This window comes from Ovis aries, chromosome 13, assembly GCF_016772045.2.
Source record: "Ovis aries strain OAR_USU_Benz2616 breed Rambouillet chromosome 13, ARS-UI_Ramb_v3.0, whole genome shotgun sequence".
Taxonomy (NCBI): domain Eukaryota; kingdom Metazoa; phylum Chordata; class Mammalia; order Artiodactyla; family Bovidae; genus Ovis; species Ovis aries.
In genome coordinates this window covers 66,708,014-66,731,878 of record NC_056066.1, presented here as the reverse complement: position 1 = coordinate 66,731,878, position 23,865 = coordinate 66,708,014, and the positions used below count along the sequence as shown (strand labels likewise).

Genomic DNA, 23,865 nt, shown 5'->3' with positions numbered 1-23,865 from the left:
ATCTCCTAATGCGAGAGTTACTCACCTTCTTCTAGCTGCATTCACCTCCCTGGGGATCTCATCTAGTCTCACAGCTTTAAAGACCAGCTGCATGCGTGTGTGCCCAGTTGTGTCCGACTTTTTGTGACCCCAGGAACTGATCCCAGGCTCCTCTGTCCATGGGATTTTCCTAGGCAATAATACTGGAGTGGGTTGCCACTTCCTACTCCAGGGGATCTTCCTGGCTCAGGGATCGAACCCACCTCTCTTGTGTCTCTCGCGTTGGCAGGCAGATTCTTTACCGCTGGGCCACTTACTGTGCTGACTGCTCCCAAACTCTACAGGTCAGTTCTGTTCTCTGAACACAGGTTCATGCATTCATCCGCCTACCTGCTCTCTCCACATGGTTGTCTAACAGGTCCTTTGAACTGAATACGTCCAAAAACAAGCTCCTGACCCTTCTCCTTAGACCTGTGCCCACAGTCTTATCCACTGAGTTAACGGCAACCATGCTATCCAGTTTCTTAAGTCAAACACAGCGGCGATACCCTTGATTCTCCCCTTTCTCACACATTCCACAGAAACCTTGTCAGCTGTACCTTCAAATTACATCCAGAATTCCATCCCTTCTTACTGCTGCCCCCCCATGCCCTTCATAACTCTGACACACAGTACTGGGAATACTAACAGCCTGCCTGTGGGACTCTGCGCCCACCCCTTCGCCGTGATCTCCATAGAGCGGTCAGTTAAAGCCTAAGTCACACCCTATCATTGCTCCGTGTAAAACCCTCTACTGAGCCCCAGCTCACTCAGACTAAATGCTGCTTTCTAATGCCAGACACGCTCCTGTCCTGGGGCCTCCATGCTTACTGTTCTCCCTGCCTGAGCTACTCCTCACCAGGACATCTGCATGGCTCAGTCCTCAGACCCAGTCCTACTCAGCTGTCCTCTTCTCAATGAGGCTTTTCTTTGGCCACCCTATTTAAAAACGAAAAGCCCCAGTGCTGCCTATCTCCAAGTCTTACCGGCTGTATTCTTCCCTTGAGCATGCATGCTGTGGAACCTACTTATTTGTTTTGTTTACTGCTGCCCTTCAATTAGAATATAAGCCCCTTGAAGGAAGGGATTTTAGTCTGCTTTGTTCACTGATGTATTCCTGGCCTCACAACAATGTCTGGCACATAGTAGGTGCTTCAGAAATTCTTGCTGAATGTATGGGAAGAAAGCAGGGTTTCAGTGCAAGTTTTTGGTGGTAGTGGTGGGAGGTGGGGAGAACCAGACAAACAAACCACTCGAATTCTTGGTATTTTTCAAATGCCTTTGTATAGCTTTCACCTTTTGTACACAGTGCCTATCCCAAGTTCAGAGTAAGAGCACCCCTGCATTGGTAATACACTCATCAGTTACAAAATGGTCCTTAAAGATATTTTGCATTTGGGAATGAGTGGATGACTTTTTTTCCTAGGGAGGCATGAGTTTGAATAAATGCTCTCTAATCAGTAGATTCATTTTTTAAGGATAAAGTTTTTCATAAAATACGCTGTAGAGAGAGGTATTAAACAGCTTCTCAAGGTGACTCCAGGGTCACCCCAATATCTTTCTGTTAACTTTTGTTGTGAAGCTGGGATTGAGGTGTTTTAATCTCCATCCTGAACACAAAGGAAGGGGAAGGGAACAGGAGTGGGGAGAGATGAGAAAAAACATCCTGAACCTAAGGTAAGGACAGTGAACCAAGACGGCTCAGCTCAGGGCGACAAAGCAGAACAAGAAACGACGTCTTTAGAGGCTCATGGCAGGCAAAAAAACAAAACACAAAACAAAACACAAACAACTTCTGTGTATATCAAGGGGAAAAGATTACAGGAAGGAAGATGGGGGGATATAATCAGTTCTGTAACCTTGGGCCAAACAACCGGATGTGGCTCTGATCTCTTCAGCTGGTGAACAGATGTGGGACAGGTCATAATAAAAGCAGTGAATTTTAACAAGCTTACTTCTGAAACTTTGAAATTACTCAGCATGACAACTGTTAACAACCTCCATGTATGTGTGTATATATATGTGTGACAATCTGACAACCACAGAGGAAGGAAGAAAAAGATCAGCCCGGAGATCTCACAGATTATCTGGGCCAAATCTCTCATTGTACTGATAGAAAAATCGAGGTCCAGAGAGAAGTGACTTGTCCACACAGCTAACTGGTGAAAAGAGGCAGAACTCAAACTTCAGATGACTCACTCAGTCATTCACCTACCACTGATCTCTGTGCTTGACAAGCACCTGGTGATCAGAGCTTCCAAACACAGTATCCCTAACCTTAAGGAGGTGCTCATTTCATGGGGAAAACAAAATAAGATCTACAGTGCAGTGTGCCAAGCTTCATCGCTGAGGTCGGCAGAGGGATGGGAGGTGCACAGACGAAGCACAGCGGACCTAGAGGGATTCCCACTGGAGGCAAGGAACAACTGAAAATCATAAAGGCAAACCAAACAAACAAGGCACGGCTGACAGCTAGGTGGAGGAGAGAGAGCAGTCCAGGAAGAGGGCGCCACATATGCAAAGGCCAGTGTGGATGGAATGTCACATGCACACGAGGGAGGCGAGGCCAGTCAGGTGGGGAAGAGTCTGGAGAGAGAAGTCACAAAAATCCACAAGCGAATTTTAAGCTGGAGACATACAATACTAGATAAGAGTTTAGCCCAATCCTTGGCTGCTAGATTCCTTTCAGAGATCAAGATCAGGAAAATATTTCTCTTTCCTGATGAATTTTTTGTTTATTTGAGTTCCTGCTTTGCTTTGGCTACCAGGAAGCTCAAAGATGAGTCTATATTCAACCACAGGAATCAATTTTTAAAAACTGCTTTACTATTGATCCCTTCTGTCCTCCACCAATGAATTTTTAAAATCAAAGTGATGGATGCATCATTAATGGTTATATAGTGATGGTTAAAAACCAAACTATACAAAAAGGTGTAAATGTCCTTAACAATTATTCGCTGAGCATGTACCAATACATTTCCACACCCCCACTCCTCTCATGACCCTGCTCATCTCTTCCAAACGACAGAAAACTACTAAGTATCTTGTGTATATTTACAGGGGAGGGGGAAAAAAATGTATCTACACACACACACGCACACACACACACACACAGAGGTTTTCTATATCTTTCCATATCAACACATTTTTTATTTTAAATGGTTATGCAGAATTTCGCCTAACTTATTTATCATAATTTAACTAATGTCCCCAAAGGTGGTTATTTTACATGGTTTCCAGTTTTGGGTTGTTTTGTTTTTGCTGTTAGAAATAATGCCACAGTGAAAATCCATGAACACACATTGTGGCACTTATACTTTATTTCTGGCGTGGATACACTTTTGCACACACCCATGTCCTTGCCTGGAGAATCCCAGGGACGGGGGAGCCTGGTGGGCTGCCGTCTATGGGGTCGCACAGAGTTGGACACGACTAAAGTGACTTAGCAGCAGCAGCAGCGCTGGAAGTGGGTGAGTCAAAAGCTCTTGACATACATAATGTTGAAAAACTAAAAGAAGCACAGATGGACTGACTTAGGGCCCATGCTATTACAGCAGGAAGAGACATCACTTCTACAGGCACAGGGTTGCGGTGGGGGGGTGGGTGGAGCAAGGGGATACTGAAGACAGAAACACACTGGTCTGTTTTTACTGTATATATTGTTTCCTAGAAGCTGGAGATAACTTGGTTTACAAAATATTTCAAAAAGAAGCCCAAACTATTACCAGGCCAATTCAACTGAGGTATATAGATTTGCCTATGGGAAATAAAGGACAGAGAAACCCAGAAAAAAAATTTTTTTTGGAAAGACACTGACAAATGGTCTTCCAAGAAGGCTGTACCAATTGACTTTCACTCTCCGTGTGTGTACTTATGCATTCTATACATATAGAAAGTTTTGATGATTACCTTTATTGTGCGGGAAGTATGCAACTTAGTAGGAAAAGCTTACATTTTGGAGTCAGACAACATGGTTTAAATCAAAGCTCCCACCACTTGCTCAAGAACCTGACCTTAAGTAAATTAATTAACCAGTATGTGCATGTAGCTATGTGCTGTGTAACATGAACACACACATATATCACATACACACATTGAGAGTGGAAGCATATTGTAAAAGAGTATCCGTTTTCTCATATCCTCACTCAGGTTGGATATTATCCAACTTAGAAATTATGACAACCTGGTAGGTGAAAAATGGAATCTTCTTTTGATTAGCACGTTTTTGTTCTTGTTATGAATATGGTCGAACTCCTTTGCTGATGTTTACTGACCATTTGTATTGCTCTGTGTGTGAAGTGCCTGGCCTTACATCCTTTGCCAATTTTGATTTCTATGAGCTCTTTATGAATTAAGAATATTACCCTTTCATCTTTTATACTGCAAATATTTCCCCCAGTTTGACATCTGTCTTGACAAATTCTTACTCGAAGCCAAGATTTAGCATCGCCACAGTGTTTTGCTGTAAATTGCTTCAAAATCCTATCTGAAAGTAAAAGTAAGCAGGGTACAATAATAACTGTCACCAGTTGACTGTATCTAGAGCAGCAGGATTGAGTCTGCATACAATATTTTCAATGAATCTTCACTAGTAAGCTATGAGAAAGGTACTGTTCCTATTTCTGTATTATAATGCAGAATCCAAGTGTCAGTGCGGTTAATCAACTTACTTAAGGTCATGTCCTTCGGAGAGTGGTGGGAGCTGAGATTTGAGCTCATGTTGTCTGACTCCAAAATGTAAACTTTTCCTGACAGGTTACATGCTTCCCACATGTAAAAGGTAATCCAAAGCTTTTAATGAGAGATCAGAAACTAAACTGTGGAAAGCCCAAAAATGTGCTTCATGAGGGGTTCACTGAGTCCAAAAGATACGCACTATGCAAAAGTGGATGAAGGAAAAACTCAGCAGTTCCAATGAGAGGAAAATGAAGTGAAAGGCCACCTGCAGGTAAGACGTGATGAACAACCCCTCTTTTCTCTTTTACTGAATCACTCTTCCCAGAAGTAATTTCTAGAAGAGTCCAAATAAAGAATGGAGCAGTTCTACAAAATACTGAACCAGAACTTCTCAATAATTCCCTTGTTTCATCTTCCTGATTAAGATGGATGAGCAAATCTAAGAAAATGTTCCTCTTTTTGGCTGGGCCTAGCGGCCTGCAGGATCTTAGTTCTCTGACCAGGGATCAAACTCGGGGCCCTGTTAGCGGAATCCTAAGTTCCAAAGAATAGCAAGGAGAGATAAGAAAGCCTTCCTCAATGATCAATGCAAAGAAATAGAGGAAAACAATAGAATGGGAAAGACTAGAGATCTCTTCAACAAAATTAGAGATACCAAGGGAACATTTCACGCAAAGATGGGCTCGATAAAGGACAGAAATGGTATGGACCTAACAGAAGCAGAAGATATTAAGAAGAGGTGGCAAGAATACACAGAAGAACTATACAAAAAAGATCTTCATGACCCAGATAATCAGAATGGTGTGATCACTCACCTAGAGCCAGAAATCCTGGAATGTGAAGTCAAGTGGGCTTTAGGAAGCATCACTACGAACAAAGCTAGTGGAGGTGATGGAATTCCAGTTGAGCTATTTCAATTCCTAAAAGATGATGCTGTGAAAGTGCTACACTCAATATGCCAGCAAATTTGGAAAACTCAGCAGTGGCCACAGGACTGGAAAAGGTCAGTTTTCATTCCAATCCCAAAGAAAGGCAATGCCAAAGAATGCTCAAATTACGGCACAAATGCACTCATCTCACACGCTAGCAAAACAATGCTCAAAATTTTCCAAGCTAGGCTTCAACAGTATCGTGAACCGTGAACTTCCAAATGTTCAAGCTGCTATAGAAAAGGCAGAGGAACCAAAGATCAAATTGCCAACATCCACTGGATCATGGAAAAGCAAGAGAGTTCCAGAAAAACATCTATTTCTGCTTTATTGACTATGCCAAAGCCTTTGACTGTGTGGATCAAAACAAACTGGAAAATTCTGAAAGAGATGGGAATACCAGATCACCTGACCTGCCTCTTGAGAAACCTATATGCAGGTCAGGAAGCAACAGTTAGAACTGGACATGGAACAACAGACTGGTTCCAAATAGGAAAAGGAGGACATCAAGGCTGTATACTGTCACCCCGTTTATTTGACTTATATGCAGAGTACATCATGAGAAACGCTGGGCTGGAAGAAGCACAAGCTGGAATCAAGATTGCAGGGAGAAATATCAATAACCTCAGATATGCAGATGACACCACCCTTAAGGCAGAAAGTGAAGAGGAACTAAAAAGCCTCTTGATGAAAGTGAAAGAGGAGAGTGAAAAAGTTGGCTTAAAGCTCAACATTCTGAAAACTAAGATCATGGCATCTGGTCCCATCACTTCATGGCAAATAGATGGGGAAACAGTGGAAACAGTGGCAGACTTTATTTTTTGGAGCTCCAAAATCACTGCAGATGGTGATTGCAGCCATGAAATTTAAAGACTCTTACTCCTTGGAAGGGGAGTTATGACCAACCTAGACAGCATAGTAAAGAGCAGAGACATTACTTTGCCAACAAAGGTCTGTCTAGTCAAGGCTATGGTTTTTCCAGTGGTCATGTATGGATGTGAGAGTTGGACTATAAGGAAAGCTCAGCACCAAAGAATTGATGCTTTTGAACTGCAGTGTTTGAGAAGACTTTTGAGAGTCCCTTGGACTAAAAGGAGATCCAACCAGTCCATCCTAAAGGAGATTAGTCCTGAGTGTTCATTGGAAGGACTGATGTTGAAGCTGAAACTCCAATATTTTGGCCACCTGATGTAAAGAACTGACTCACTGGAAAAGACCCTGATGCTGGGAAAGATTGAAGGAGCGAGGAGAAGGGAACAACAGAGGATGAGATGGTTGGATGCCATCACTGACTCAATGGACGTGAATTTGGGGAGACTCTGGGAGCTGGTGATGGACAGAGAGGCCTGGCGTGCTGCAGCCCATGGGGTTGCAAAAAGTCGGACATGACTGAGCGACTGAACTGAACTGAACTGAACCACTGGATGGTCAAGGAATTCCCAAGAGAATGTTCTTTGTATGTCTCAACAAGATGAGGTATGGAGTGCTGGTGGCACAGAGAAAGTATCGGGAGCTGTAATTTTCATAAAAGAAAATGTAATAAACAAGAAGGATCATTTTTTCTGGAACTAGATAATATTAACATGCATTTCCATAACTCATCATAGCCTGGAGCAGGAGATACCTTGACCAATTGCAGTGGTGCTCTAAGAACAAATGATATATACCTGTTTGCCTGGGATTTTTAAGTAAAGGACAGGCTGCCTATTTCAGGAGACCTGAATCTGTCTATGTTCTTTCCGTCTCTCTCTTTCTCTGAGTGTTGTGGCTGGCTGTAGGTCACTGGTGCCTGCCAGATAGGAAAATACTTCATCTACCCCAAGTTTTGTGCCTGTACGTGAGCACAAACACACACACACGGTTTCATTAGCCACTAATAAATGTAGCTTCCCTAGGAACAGATTTCAGCCCAAGGTGGTGTCAATTTTTCATGGACCAAGGAGATGGGGAGAGCTGCTGGCACAGAAAGCAGAGGAGATAACAGGTTTATCTGCTGGCCAACACTGCTCAGCTGCTCTGTCATTTCGACAGGATAAAATGGAGGTGAAGGATGGCTATGGAGCTGTCAACACAGACAGGGTAGAGGTGGTGGCTCCCACTGCAGAGAACAATCTCTGCGGCAGGGCCCAGGAAGAAAAGAACATATGCTTTAGAAGGGTGGCTCTGGCCCATTCTTCCCCCAGATCAACTCTTCAGGGTCTCTCAAGAGTGATTAGCAATGAGTTAGATGCCCCCCAGGTATATTAAAAAAAAAGTCGCTCAGTTGTGTCCAACTGTTTGCGACCCTATGGACTGCCAGGCTCCTCTGTCCATGGAATTCTCCAGGTAAGAATACTGGAGTGGGTTGTCATTCCCTTCTCCAGGGGACCTTCCTGACTCAGGGAATGCACCCAGGTCTCCTGCATAGCAGGCGGATTCTTCAGATGAGTCACCAGGGAAGCTCTGGTGCATATGCCAGGCTAAAAGTTTGATTCTCTAGGGTCAGTTAGAATTCTGTCATTTTCAGAGCTGAAAGGAGAATCCGAAATCTTCAGTTCAACTCCTCTCGGATTTTGAGTATAGAAACAGTAGACCTGATAAAGGATGTAATTTGCTTCCGGTCAAAAGTCACTTTCCAGGCCAGTGAAATCTACATCTGCAATTTGTGGCACCCCCCCCCAACCCCCACCACATTTTTTTCTTCTTAAAATCATGACAAACACCTTTGAGAATCTGATGAACCCTGATGTATGCTACTGTCTCTCACACACACACACACGTCAGAGTGTTCTCATCTCTTAGGGATGACTCTTTGGGTTAAAAACCCAGATAAGAAGTCTTTCCAGAATGGCACAACCAGACTGTGGCCATCACTCTAACCAGCCTCTTACATACAGTGTGTGCCAATTTTGTAGAGAGTAAGATGGAACTGCATTTCCCATCCTTATTCTTAAAGAAGAATGGTCCAGATCCCAATAGGCTAACATCAACTCTGTGAGGAGTTCTCTCAGCCACCCAGGCCTGTAAACAAGTTGGTCTATCTAGCTCCTGCTGAGAAAAATAGGAACTTGAATCACTTGACTTTCTCAGCTGGTAGGGCTATTTTCTACAACTCAAGATTTGTTCTAACCCTAAAATGGAACAAGGCCAACTTCATTCAGACTCTTTAATCCCACAATAAATTAAAATAAAGACTTTATGTGTGGTTGCCCTTATAGGAGCCAAATAATACAAGATTCTGGGAGACCTGTGGGCAGCCCTGAGGTGGGCAGTGGCTATTTACCAGTAGGCTGAAGGACATGGCACATCTAAGCAGAGATGGTCCTTTCTTTTAATAAAACTAAACATACTTTGCCATGGTAATCATTTGCCTTTTGATCTTGCTGCAAAAGCTGAAAACACAACACATGATCTGCAGAGGAAATGAAAAAGATGTTCTCCTTTATGAGTTTCATAATCACAGACAACTAATCACAGGGCACAAAGTAGGCCATACACCAGCCATTCCTTTACTCAAACTTCTGAGTGCCCACTATGTGCCCGGCAATGTACTGCCGAGATGGGCCTGCGGAGATGAAGGAGGATGGTCCCCTCTAGAGAAGCTATTCTGCAGCGTCTTATGAGCAAGGCTGGGTGTATTACACGGCAAGGAAACGTCTGTGAGCTCACAGCTCCAAGTGTTTTGTGGTTAAGTTGTAGACCGAAGCTAGGATTTTGGGTTCTAGGAGCACATTTAATTCCTGAAGCACAGATCTGGACCACATTCTCGAATCCTGGGACACATGGACTACTATTTACATTAACGAGTCTCCCAAGGTGAGGACTGGGGTGGGAATGGAAAACAGGGAAGAAGGTGACAAGGTGAAGAGTAACAATCTCCCAAGGTGACTTCCTCCTCTTTCCATGACTCTGGATTTCGCAGGGGTCCCACTTGTATCTCTGTTGGCGTTTTGGTCCCATGAGGCAGGGGGAAGATCATATTCACCAGAAAGGAAGAGGAGGCACTAACCAGCTGAGCTGGGCCACACAACGGTCTCTGGCATAGGAACGGACACTAATTCATTTATTCATAAGACAGACTCCTACAACATACAAGATACAGAGTTTGGGGACCGAGACAAGCAGACAAGAATTCTGCCCTCTAGGTGACTCAGGTATATTATGTCTAAAATTACTTGATAGAAAGTGACAGTGAAGGGGAAAGGGGCAGAAACTACTAGTGAGGCAAATACTCTTCCAGCGAGGATACCTGGGGCAACTGGTAGGCAAGATGGCACTTGGGCTGAGCCTTGAAGAAGAGAAGCAGGCAAGAGCAGAGCAACGGGAACAATGGTATTCCGAGCAGATGGACAAGCATGATTCAAAGGCATGAAGCTGGAGTGCACAGGGTACAGGCCAAGAACTGGGAAGAGATCAGTGTGGCGGGAGGGAAGGGGGATAAAAGGTAATTAGCGTGGCAGCCTGGGTGGGAGGGGGGTTGGGGAGAGGATGGATACATGTATACGTTTGGCTGAGTCCCTTTGCTGCTCACCTGAAACTCTCACGACATTGTTAATCGGCTCTACACCAATAAAAAAATTAGAAGTTGAAAAACAGAAAAGAGTTAATTAGGTTGGCAAGGTCAGGGAAGGGTGCAGATCAAGGATAAACAGACATACTGGACTATGGAAAGTGGCCCCTAACCAATATTCTGATGGCCTGGCATTTAAATGTTGGCCCAGCATGGCTCATGGGAGAATAAATTCAGGGCTGGTCTGCCTACCCAGCTTCAGAGCCTGCATCTCCTTCCAGCAGCCCAAATGGTTAAGAATGATATGGGTCAGCCAGAGTTCTATTCTTAGCATGGAAATGGTCCCTGGACTTCAACCATCAGGCCCATGTCAAGGCAAGATTCTGCAGGGCCAGTTTAAAATTCCAGGCCATGCTGCAGAGCTGCCTTTGTTTCCATGGAACATTTGAGGCCATTAGCTCTTTTGTTTTAAGGAAATCACACAGAAGTGGTCTTCCCTTATTTCCAGAATTAAAACCATCTCTCTTTTATTGCTGAACCTTGCTGCCCACCTCCCCTCTGAGCTCCCCCAGATGGAGAGACATCCTGCTTTCTGGTAAGACTCTGGATGCAAACAGGATGTTTAAAATACCCTAATTAGATCGATCTTGATTTCAGTAGGGGTGTGCTGGAATACAGATTAATCTGTTCCATGCCTGGCACTGGCAGCTGAAGTAGCGGGAGACCCTGTCAAATTAAGCCATAACATCACACTCCTCTGTCTCTGTTATTATTTTTTTCCCTTTTTACATTTCGTCATAATGGACATCTGCCTAGCAGGGGATGTGGTAACCCTAGAAGAGTCACGCGTGTGTGCTCAGACACTCCAGTTGAATATTGATGCAAGTCAAATCGAACACTTTTCTCAAGACAGATGGATCTGTGTTAGCATCTATATATAGTCCCTTTTAACACGTACACAAAATACATACATTCCTATTCTTCACAAACATTTGCTGAATCCTGGCAGGCACTGGGCTAGAGACTGGGGACTTAAACAGGCAACATTTACTGTAAACCTACTACGTGCCTATGTGTGCTCTGCATGTATTACTTTATTTAATTCTCACAACAATCCTTTGAAACATGTTTATTATTCTCCCCATTCTACAGATATGAAACTAGAGACTCAGGAAAAAAAAAAAATTGTCTCCTAGAGTTTCTCAGCTATTAATAACTAGGAAGTGACCTCATCAGTTCCACTATAATACAACTTGATTATTTTCCTCGAGTTAAAAAATACCCAGTAAGAATATTAAAAAAGCATTCAGCTTTCATAGTGCTACCAATAAAATCATGAGATAGTTTCATTTGATAAAGTTTTCAAAATAGCTGACGCCTGGAAGGCTGTGGGGAGGGGAGCCCCCTGCACTGCTGGTCCATGAATACTGTGGACGCAGTACTGAAACCACTCTTGCTGCGTGCATCTCCCCAACAGATGGTGCGCTCCTCCAGGGCAGGGACCACATCTTATTCACTGCCACACCTGCAGTGTCTAGCCTCGTGCCAGGCATTCAACTAATACTGCATTTGACATCCTAACTAAACAGCATGGTAACAGTTAGCTATCAGAGATATATCTGTATAAAAAAGAAATAATAATTGACTCCCTGACAGGGTCTGGATGAGCCAAACTTTGAAGGATGAGAAGGAATTTATCAGAGAGACAAAGGTGGGAACGGCATTCCAGACAAGAGATTTAAAGGCATGGAGATAGAAATGAACATGACACAGGACAGGCTGCAGGGGGTGGGCAAGGAAATGGCAGGTGAGCGAAGAGAGGTGAGCAAGACCCTCGCAGACTTAACTAGAGGCTGGACTTTATCCTGCAGGACCTACAGAACTGACAGAAAACAGGCAGCATGACCAGATTTCTGTCCCAGAAAGATCATCCTGGAAGACGTGTACGAATGTACACTGGAGGAGAAGCAGGATCGGATCCAGATTATCACAGAAACATATGTAATAAACACAGCAAATTGCATTTGGGTATATCAACAGGTAATTCTCCCTAAGCAAAACCTGAAATAGCTAATGATCTTTCAGAAAGAAGCCCCATTTCCCTGCCCCCTTTCTGGGGGAAGAAAGGAGGTACAACATAAAGAGCACCAGAGTAAAGAGATATAGGTTTCCAGTCCATACTCAGAGGAAAACCTATGTGCCTCTAACGAGGCCTCTTCTCCACCTATTCTCTGGGCCTCAATCTCTGTGACTGTAAAACGGAAGAAGTAGCTCGGAAGACATACAAGACATTCTCCCTCAACTCAATGACAAGATTCTAGTTATCAATAAACCCATGAACAATTACCCAATGAGCCAGCAATTCCACTCCTCGGTATCTACTCAAGAGAATGAAAACATACGACTAGAAAAAGACGCGCACAAGAATGTCCATAGCAGCTCTACTCATAATCGCCCCAGTCTTGAAAGTTTGTCAACAGGAAGAATGGAAAAAGACATCCACCCGAGGGACTACTACAACACGCGTAGCTCTCAAACACAGTGTGCTGAGGGAAAGCTTTGCCCTGAAGAGAACACACTGCCTGAGGCCATGGATACTACGTTCCAGATGAGGTTACTTGCTGGTGAAAAGCTCAGAACAAGATACCTTCATGAAGCGGGGGAAGGGATCTGACTGGAAAAGGGCATGAGGGAACTTTCTGGTGTGGTGGTAAAGTCCTGTACCTTGACAAGAGTGTAAGGAAGGAAGGAAGAGTCAGTCGCTCAGTGGTGTCCGACCCTTTGCGACCCCATGCACTGTAGGCCGCCAGGCTCCTCTGTCCGTGGGATTTCCCAGGCAAGAATACTGGAGTGGCTTGCTATTTCCTTCTCCAGGGGAACTTCCCGACCCAGGGATTGAACCTGCGTCTCCCGCATCACAGGCAGGTCAGCAGTGAAGCCCTGACAGAGTATGTATTTGCTCAAATCCACCAAACGCTGCATTCAAGACTGAGGTGTTTCACTCTGTGCAATTTTATTAAAAAACAAGCAAAATGCCTGAACTCTAGGTTACTGATACTCATACTGAAGAGCTAAGCATGAACTGTACTGATGTCTGCAATTGACTTCATGCATCGAAAAGTCAAATGGACGGATGAGAGAGAGAGATGGACAGACACGCGACAAAGTGAATACAATGGGATGTAAACTGCAATCTAGGCGGTGGGGACGTGAGCATTTGCTGTACAGTTCTTTCAACTTTTCTGTATACTTGAAAATTTTCTTTAGGAAATGTTGGGAAAAAGGAGGCAAGAAAAAAAAAGATGTGAACTTGGAATATATTATAAATGATGAGATCCCTAAAGGCCATTTTTCCAAAAAGTGGCCTTTTAATATGTCTGTTGTTTGCAATTTTGAACGCATTTTCCATTGACACAGGCCCACTGAAACCCATTTAACCTGAAATATGGCCAAAATTAATTCAGTATTCTCATTTTCCAGTTGCAGTGAGAATCTACAAAGTGTCTAAACATCTACTGAGTGCAAAGCAATATGATAGGTGTTGCTTTTTAAAAATTTACTTCCACTTTCCCATGGGATTTCTTTCCTGCCTTTCAGGGTTCCAGTAGCATTATAGATTTAAGAAAGTGTTTAGGTGCTAGCTTAACTAATTTACAGACTTGCATCCGTGGGAAAATGGGCCTTACAGCAAGAAAGGGATATATGTATGCCCAAGAAATGCTTCTTTCTACTATACATTCTCACTACATATTCTCCAAGGACTCAGAGAGGGGAAAAAAAAACAAACCCTCAAGGATGTGGCATCTAACACTCCCACTCAGGGCTTAAGCTGAAAGCATGAAGCTCCCAAAGTCTGAGGTTCATCTATCAGGGAAGGTCCAAATCTCAGATGAGCTGAAGGAGAGGGCCATGAAGCTCCAAGTACCTGCCACGTGAGTTAAGCAACTGTCTCCTGTGGAAATGACTCCGTCTGTTGTTTTCTATGGCTCCTACGAGGTGCTCTGTCAGTGACCACCCCGTAATCCCAGCAGTAGCACTGTGGCCTGAGGAAGGCAGCTGGTTCTGGGGAGCACCATGAAGGATGAACTGGGCACCTGTGGCCTCAGACCTTTGAGGCGGCCTGGACAAGCTCTGCCCAAGACAGATGCTCTGTACCGAGCGGCAGCATCCTGACTGGTTGAGACTGCCAGCTGCCTACCCGATTTCTCCTCTTATTTCGTACTAATAGAACCTGTAGTTATTTGGTAATATGCCCAGCTTAAAGAAACAAACCACCTCTTCCCTTATAGCTAGGTAAGACTGTGTGACTAACACTGGGTTAAGACTTAAGGGGAACTGGTATTTGGGACTTCCGGGAGGGGGCATGTCCCCTTCTGCCTGTTCCCTCCTCTTTTTGCTCTCCTGCGGTATGGAATACACAGTAACCAGAACTCTAGGGACCATCTGAGACCAGGAGGCAATCTTGGAAACAGAAGCCAGGCCTTTTATAAAAAAAGGAGTTTGGGGCAACATGAACAAGCAAACAAGCCTGGCCCTGTGCTAAGGGAATAGAAAGACAGAAGGCAGCTGGGCTCCGGACGGCACTGTGAGGGTCCAGCCCAGTACTGCTGACCTCTGGGCTGACTTTACGTGAGAGAAATAAAGCCCCGTGTTCTGCAACTGCCGTTCCTAACTGATATACTAGTTTTTTTCCGGGAAGCCCAGAGAGAGACTGCATTCTGGATTCACCCCGAGAAAGCTGAGTGGACAGTCTCACTCATTTTTGGAACCAGCCATACAAGCCAGTGGGGAAAGTCCTAGAACAAGGAGTAACTGCTGGTAAAAAGGTCCATTTCCTTCTTTTCACTTCACTGTCTTGAAGAACCTCCTTAAGACACTTTCCGATTACGTTCTGAAGAACCTGGCTGGCAGGACTGATACAACTTACAGAATTTTTTTTTTAGTATATTAAAAAAATTAACCCTCATCCATATAATGGCAGAAATAAATGCCTGGAGTTTCAGCACCTCTGTTTTCTCTGCATTCCCTGCAATGCTCACAGAAGCAGCACTCACACCTGGCGGTGTTCTGAAGAACTGGAATGAGATGGCTCAGATGCGTGGTTTCTGACTCACAAGCCTGAGTCCTTTGCTGATCCCGCTTGATGAAGCCATCTGAACCTCAGGGGTGGCTGGTTAGTTTCCTTTCCTTTAGCACATCACTTAGCAGTATTTTGTCTAAATTAAACAGACTCTGTGGCCAAGAAGCTCTTCCAGGGCTAAAAGGGTAAATTATAGAGTTTACCACTCCTCTTCCCACCCACGCCCTACCAAAAAAAACCTTTAGATCCAAAAATGAGACAATCTCTGTTTATATTTGTGCTGCGACTTTTTTTTTTTTAAGAGTCCTTTTCAATGCTCAGCATACTGTATTCTCAGATAAGCCTAGAAGGTCAGGTGAGCCCAGCAGAACCCTGTCACAGCATGGACACAAGAGGGTGAGCACAAGTGCCAGAATTCTCCCCCACTCTCCCCTTCCTTCATCGGTGGTTTCTTCCCTATCCCAGTCCCCTGCTTTCCAAGTATCAACCTGCCCTGGCGCAAGGGAGCTGATCATCACAGCCCCAAAGCATGGGAGGTGTTTTCACACTCCTCTCAGAGCCATCCCCGGATGCCTGCTTTAGATCAGAAATTCAGTTTAGAAGAAAAAAAAAAGAAAGACCTGTTTTCAGGGCCTTCAGGGAATGATCGAAACCTACGTCGGTACTACTTTCATCTTATTCACTAGTCCTGCCTTTGCACTCTTCAAACAGCCACCGGCTCCTCCTCCCATTCTTTCCACATTTTAGCAGCAGAGTCCTCCTTTAAGCTGCTGCAGCCTCACCAACTGTTGGGCTCCACACACTCTACCTTCAGACTCCAGGGCTTCAGCGGATTGCCACAGAAACCAGAAAAAACCTGCTCACAGACCCAAGGTGGCTTTATGTTCATTTTCTTGAAGTCTGACTTCTTAACCCTTCTTCCATCAGCCAGTAATACAGCAGTGCAAGTACAGAAGGAATTTCAGAGCTGCACTCACACAGCTCTTTCATTTCCAGTGTGAGACTAACGAACTGAACCATCCTGCAATCTTGCACAGACCAAAAACCACTGGGAAAACACGCAGTCATCTCTGCGAAAATGCTTCAGAACCATATTCTAACAGGTACTGGACTCAAAATAGGGAGGTGATAAAGGAACCTGACTAATCCTAAAAAACAGTGCCATTTGTGAAGACTGATTCCATGTTGTTTTACTAATAAGATATAACCAACAATTGGCAGATATATGGAGTACTTTGCCATCATCATTTTCTCAAAAGTTAATTTTTCCAGATAGTCAGTGCAACCACTTTGGTGGTGGTGGTTTAGTTGCTAAGTCGTGTCCGACTCATGAGACCCCACGGACTGTAGCCTGCCAGGCTTCTCTGTCCATGGGATTCTTCAGGCAAGAATACTGGAATGGCTTGCCATTGTTGGACAAGTAAAGAACTAAGGGCCTGAAAGAGTCACGTCCCAAAGAACTAAGGGCCTGAGAGATTTACGTCCCTTTCCTAATGGATCATTTTTATTTTGGCCATGCGGTTTGTAGGTTCTCAGGTCCCCAGCCAGGAACTGAGCCTGGGAAGCCGCTGTGAGTAGGTTCTCAGTTCCCCAACCAGGAACTGAGCCTGGGCCGCCGCTGTGAAAGCCTGGAGCCCTAGCCACTACGGCACCAGGGAACTCTCCAGTGGGTCTTTCTTACAAGGAAAAAACACATTTATTAGCGTCACATGCCCCATTGCCGCACTAGGGGCTTCGCATACTCTTTCTCACTTCATGTTCATAACCACACTTGGAATGAATTTTACATTCTCATTTTACAGATTAGAAAAAAAAAAAAAATGCCCAGAGAGGTTATACATCCTATTCAAGTTCTCAGAGATAATAAGAGCCAGAGGCCAATCAGACCAGTTTTTTTCCCACTACTCCTAATCTGCCTTTTTAGTGGTGAACTGAATTTCGTAGCACCCAAATTTCTGAGGTACTTCTTAGCAAACTGAGTTGTGAGAAATAAGCAGGGAGCCCATTCTGAACAAAGCTACTAACTGAATGCCAGTGTCTCTTTGCTTTATACAAAGCAGAAGGCTTCTGGGGAAAAAAAACAAACTGACTTCAAAGTAATTTCTGTGAAGCAAATCCTACTTGTTTACCATTATAGAACCCAAGATGCATTCCCGAGGAAAGAATCCCCCGGGCTGCTTCGTCATAAATATTTGGTAAAGGGGAACGATGGGCACCTTGGCAGATGCTGGGCACGGCTGCAGATTAGCAGCGGCATGTCCTCGCCAGATCTCCTGGCAGCCCGGCTCTGCGCCCCTCCTGCTCAGTGAGAGGCCCCCACCAGGACCACAGGGAGTCTTCCTGAGCTTGGGGAGCCTCTGACCTCACTCTGATGGCTTCTAGAAACTGTGTGTAAGAGAGTAGGACACACGCTGGCGCGGAGATTGGAAAACAGCTTTTCTTCTCCAGCTTGGCATGAAGAAGCACAGTAATACTCAGAAAGGCATGCTTCCTTTCTGGAACTCAGTTTCCCAACTGTCCACTGAATAGTCCTCTGAGCTCTCAACATCTCTAAAATTCTTCCCTCTTTGTCGGTGGTTCTCCACAGAGGGGTGGAGTGGGAGGAAGAGACTATTGTCTGAGGTATTTTGCAGGTTTTCTGTGGGTGTTCCCCCTGGAAGAAGAAATGGCAACCCATTTCAGTATTCTTGCCCGGAAAATCCCAAGGACAGAGGAGCCTGCTGGGCTATAGTTCATGGGGTCGCAATGAGTCGGAAAAAACTGAGAGACTAAATAACAACAAAAACTGGGGCGGAGGGAAGGTCCTACTGGCATCTAATGGGAAGAAGCCAGGGATGCTGCTGAACAACAAACAGTGCCAGAAGGACACCCCCCTCCACTCCTGGGCAAGAGTTATCTGGTCCAAAGTGGTTAAGAGTGCCAAGGGTGAAAAACCTTGATATTAGCTACTTCTGCCTTCTAATGGTTATGAGGCTGAACTACCAACAAACATATATATATATATATATATATTCTAGCTTGAAAAATACCTAAATCCAAGGCTCTCATTCATATAAATTATCAATTGTGTAAAATAAAAATTCCATATCTGAGGTAAAATTACATGATATCTAGGGTTGCCTTAAAATATTTCAGGAAAAATAAAAAAAGGACCTGCTCCCTCTCCTACACCTGCCAACACACAAAGCATAAAACACGGTCCTTGACCTGGCAGAGCTCACAGCTGAGTGGAAACCAGCCAGCCAACAACCTCTACACACAAGGGATGCTATTTGGGAGCGTAAGAAAGAAGTGAAAAGTGAAGTGAAAGTGAAAGTCGCTCAGTTGTGTCCGACTCTTTATGACCCCTTGGACTATACAGTCCATGGAATTCTCCAGCCCAGAATACTGGAGTGGGTAGCCGTTCCCTTCTCCAGGGGATCTTCCCAATCCAGGGATCAAACCAAGGTCTCCAGCATTGCAGGCAGATTCTTTACTGTCTGAGCCACCAGAGAAGCCTGAAGAAGCACGAGAAAGGGACCACTCTAAAAACAGAAGTGGAAAAGCCAGGAAGGGATTCAAGAAGGAATCAAGATGGGCGGAAAGTCCAGAGAAAAACTAGTCAGTCTCACAGAGACAGGAGTAAAGAAGTGTCTCAATCAAGGAAAGCAAGAGGTGTCAATACACATGCATGCCAAGTTGCTTCAGTCGTGTCCAACTCTCTATGGACTGCAGCCTGCCAGCCTCCTCTGTCCATGGGATTCTCTGGGCAAGAATACTGGAGTGGGTTGCCATGCCCTCCTCTAGGGGATCTTCCTGATCCAGGGTTCAAACCCATGTCTCCTATGTCTCCTGCGCTGGCAGGAAGGTTCTTTACCACTAGTGCCACCTGGGACACAGAGGCAGGTAATTTCAAGAGGGGGACAGCAAGAGAAGGCCAAACGGCCAGGTCTTCCATATCATACTAAGGAGTCTAGATGCCTCCCTTGACCTGTATTAAGAAGCTCTTAAAAGACTTAGCAGCAGTACATGATCATATTTTAAAGGAACTTGAGGCAATTTATCTGTGTGTTTCAAGACTCAGGAAGAAAAGGGACTGGAGAGAAGCGAGAATTCCAATAGTGAGTCAGGGAAGAAAAATGGTGCAACCATCTGAGAAAGGAACTAAAAGGAATGAGGGTTAGTAGGGATGATAGCAATGACAAGAAGATTAAATTCAAGAGATAATTTATCATTATAACTGAGGTCATCGAAAGAACTCCAAAGTAGAGATCAGAGAAGTTTGCCTATGAAGACCAAAATTGGGATTATCAGAGAAGAATGTACAAAAGGACTTTAAAAAAAAAAAATCAAATGAATTTAGTAGATTTACAGATGATGGCCAAGGAAGAGGCTGAAGCTTCTTCCATTCTCAGATTTTGAAGATTTTAGGCACGTACAGTAGATATGGTACTGTAGCTGGGAGTGTCTGCTGGGCTGGTGTAGGAGAAGGCTGCCCTGGTCCAGCTGTCTAGGTCACCCCTACTGGTCGTGACAAATACAGTCAGCAGTCTGGCTCACTAAGCTTAGTCTCTAATCACACTATAATTCCTGCCTTTTCCAGAGTTCCATCAAATTCTTGGTTGCCATTCTATGCCGTTCTCTCTGGCTAAGAGTTCTTTTGTTCATTTTGGACATTCCTCCTCACTTCAATCTTTCTAGTCCCCTCAAGGAAGATTTCCAAGTGGACTGGAAGTCTGTCTCTTCCTTCAATGCCTCCATCTGCAACCTGTACCCACCTCCTTTATAACCTTCACAGCATTATACTGTAATCATTATATGCACGTTGCCTGGAAGGGGAGCTGCCACCAGGGCACATGTGTTCCCAGGGTCTAACACCCTGTCTGGTACTATCAGGTATTCAACAGATAATGGCTACAGAAATGTAGAGCGAATGAACTCATGGAAGGGGTCAGTGGAGGATTCCTTTGGGTCACCTTACAAAGGTTTTCATAGAATTCCTAAGTGACTCCTAGCTCTGGGCAAACACCTCAAGATGACCTCCTAAGTCACCAAGCTATATTCATATGTGATTAAGCTCATTTTAAAGCTTAATCCTGAGCTTATTACTTGTGACATGTCTTCTGTAGCCTGGAACTTTTGACAGAGATAAGACAGGCTGGGAATACATGTTTCCAGAAGTACATCTTAAACAAAGGCCACGCTGCAAGGAAAAGGCAAGAGGGCTAACATTTGTTAAGCGCCTACTATAAGCCACAGTGAGTCCGAGAGGCAGATAACTTGGAGAGCTCCCTGGGCAGGACGTCTTTCTCATGTCGCCATTGCTCTAGTGTTTTGGAGCGTGTCTCGTGTTTCTGCTGTGTGGTTTTGTTGTGAAGCAAACCTGCTTTCTTGAGTGATCATTACAGGGGTCTTCCACACTTCCTTCTCTACTTACAATCCCCTAGTGTGATTAACTAATCAATCACCTACTATGTCCCTTTACTCTGTCCCTATCGGTGTTATAGGGCTTCCCTGTGACTCAGTTGGTAAAGAATCCTCCTGCAATGTTGGAGACCTGTGTTTGATCCCTGGGTTGGGAAAATCCCCTGGAGAAGGGAAAGGCTACCCACTCCAGTATTCTGGCCTGGAGAATTCCATGGACTGTATAGTCAATGGGGCTGCAAAGAGTCGGACACGTCGGACACGACTGAGTGACTTTCACTTTCACTTTTGGAACTGTGAGAGAATACATTTCTGGTATTAGGGTTTCCCTGGTGGCTCAGATGGTAGAGTCTGCCTGCAATGTGGGAGACCCAGTGTCGATCCCTGGAGAAGGAAGAACCCCCTGGAGAAGGAAATGGCAACCCACTCCAGTGGTCTTGCCTGGAAAATCCCTTGGATGGAGGAGCCTGGCAGGCTACAGTCCAAGGGTCACAAAGAGTCTGACACGACTGAGTGACATCACTTTTCACTTTCATCAGTGTTATAGACCCCTGCTCCTCAAAGTGGGGTCAGAGGATCACCAGCAGCAGCACCACCACCTGGGAGCTGGTTATAAATACCCAATGTCAGGCCTTACCCACACCTACTGAAGCAGACTGTGTTTTTAAAAGATCCCCAGGTAATCTGTCTGCAATATAAACACTGAGAAGCACTGTTGTAGATGCAGTATATCTGGGATCAGTGAAGTTAATTAATGTGCCTAAGGTTACTGTGATATTGTGATTTATAATAAGAATTGTTATATTTGGTCTTTGTCCCAGTTTCTGGCAAAGAACTCCTAAAACCCTTGGAATTTCCTAAGTGATGAAAGTCATAATGGTGTCTCTTGTTATGTTAATGTTATGTTGCTAAGAGAACCAACCAAGATATTAGAGCGATTAGAGGGTTTCAACTTTCAGTCCCAACACTAGACCTGGGAGGGGAGAGGGGCTATAGATTTAGTCAATTACAAACAGCCAATGATTTAATCAAGCACACTTTGGTAATAATGGCTCCATAAAACCCCAAAGGACGGGTTTTGGAGAGCTTTCCAAGTGCCGAGAGAGTGGCGTGCCCAGGGAGGGCATGGAAGCTATATGCCCTTTCCCCACATTTTTCCTTTACATCTTGTGTTTGGCTGTTCCTGAGTTACATCTTTCTGTAATATACCAATGTGCATGTGTGCTAAGTCACCTCAGTCATGTCTGACTCTGTGGACCCTATGGACTGTAGCCTGCCAGGCCCCTCTGTCCATGGGATTCTCCTAAGGAAACTGGAGTGGGTTGCCATGCCCTCCTCTAGGGGATCTTCCTGACCTAGGGATCAGATCTGCATGGCAGACAGGTTCTTTACCACTAGCACCACCTAGGAAGCCCAATATACAGGTAAGTAAAATGTTTCACTGAGTTCTGTGAGCTGCTCTAGCAAATTAATTGAACCCAAGGAATAGGTCTTGGAAACTTCTGATTTATAACCAAGTGGTCAGAAGTACGGGTAACAACCTGGAGTGAATTTTAAGACAGGCTTCTGGTGTTCCAGAACTCCTTGTTGGTATGAGGACACCACTCCCACCTCTGCCCTGGAAACTGAGCCTCAAAGCACCTAGTTTAGTCACACAACTGGTATAAGCTGAGATCTGAACACATGCCCCCATGTTCTATAAGCTTTCCCCCATACACTGCTATTAAGATCTATGCCAAGCTTACGACTTAGAAAAACACATCTAACTTACTAGAAATATACATAGGAAAAACCTTAGTATAACAAGATTCATCGTTTCAAAAATTTAGGTTGACATTATAAAAAAATTTTCACATCCCACATTAGAGAAATGCTCCCCCTCCTGCCACTCACCTCCTACTTAATACAAAAAAACTTAGTAACAGAGCTTTTCTGCCTTGCCCTGCCATGCCAATATTATAAATTTTCCTATTTATTTCTAGAAATAACTAAAGGTTGCTTTGATGATTAAAAGTTATTTAACTCTGGCTTTCAGATGTCTCCTTGAGAGACTTAAAGCACAGGATCACAAACATGGGCTTTGGGTTCTAGCAGCAGCTGCTGCTGCTAAGTCACTTCAGTCATGCCCAACTCTGCACGACCCCATAGACAGCAGCCCACCAGGCTTCCCCGTCCCTGGGATTCTCCAGGCAAGAACACTGGAGTGGGGTGCCATTTCTTTGTCCAGTGCATGAAAATGAAAAGTGAAAGTGAAGTCGCTCAGTCGCGTCTGACTCCTAGCGACCCCATGGACCGCAGACCACCAGGCTCCTCCGTCCATGGGATTTTCCAGGCAAGAGTACTGCAGTGGGTTGCCACTGCCTTCTCCGCAGACGTTTGTTTAAACTGCATGATTTGAGAAAGTACTTTACTTCTTGGGGGCTGTTTCCTCAGCAATAAACCAGGCTAATGATACGCCACACGGAGCTGATGGCAGGGATAATGACATCATGGATAAACTGGAACACAGCAAACACTTAATAAATGTAAGGCACCAGGGCAGCCATCATTGTCCATGGTAACCTCAAACTGGCTGGTACATCATCAGGAGAATCAGCCTGCTAACAAGGCAAGCAAACATTGTTATTCCATAAGTTTGCCAGCCAGCAGGCATGCTTAACAGAGACATGATTTATTAGTAATCAATACATTTAAGAAAGTTGTAGGCATATTTTTAGTGATTATCAAAATGATACGCTTAATTTATTTTATGGTAACCCTGCAGCAAATATGGAATAAATTAACCATCATTTTCTTTCTACTTTGGAGCCAGAGACAAGGGATAAAAATGTTACAAGGGGGAAAAAAATGTAAGGGATGTAGAAGAGACAAGGGAGAAACACTGAATGTAATATAGACCACTACCACGACCATACTGTACAGGGGCAAAACCTTACAGTTTACGAAGCACTTCCCCACGCCTTATCTTATCCAGTTCTCACACACTGTGAAATAGTATAATCTCCCTCTTTAAAGGTGGGGACACTGAGGTTCAGAGAGCAAATGACTTGCCAAAGTCACAGAGCTGTGGTACAAACACAAATCCAGACTTTGTGAACCCAGCCCAGGGCTCCTTTGTAATAGGCTATGCAAACAGGGGTGCTTAGCCTCAGAAAATTACCCCATGACGGTTCACTGCAAGGTTGTCCAACCCCAACCCCAGGCTGACCTCTCCAGCTCAACACAGAGATCCTTTAATAAACCCGCATCTTAAAGAGAAAAGATCTGCT

At 44.5% G+C, this 23,865-nt stretch overlaps 1 protein-coding gene across 2 annotated transcripts in view; it reads right to left on the bottom strand.

The window, feature by feature from the left end:
• The window catches only part of CTNNBL1 (catenin beta like 1), a 162,788-nt gene that overhangs the window by 28,458 nt on the left and 110,465 nt on the right, over positions 1–23,865 (bottom strand). The window lies entirely within an intron of this gene.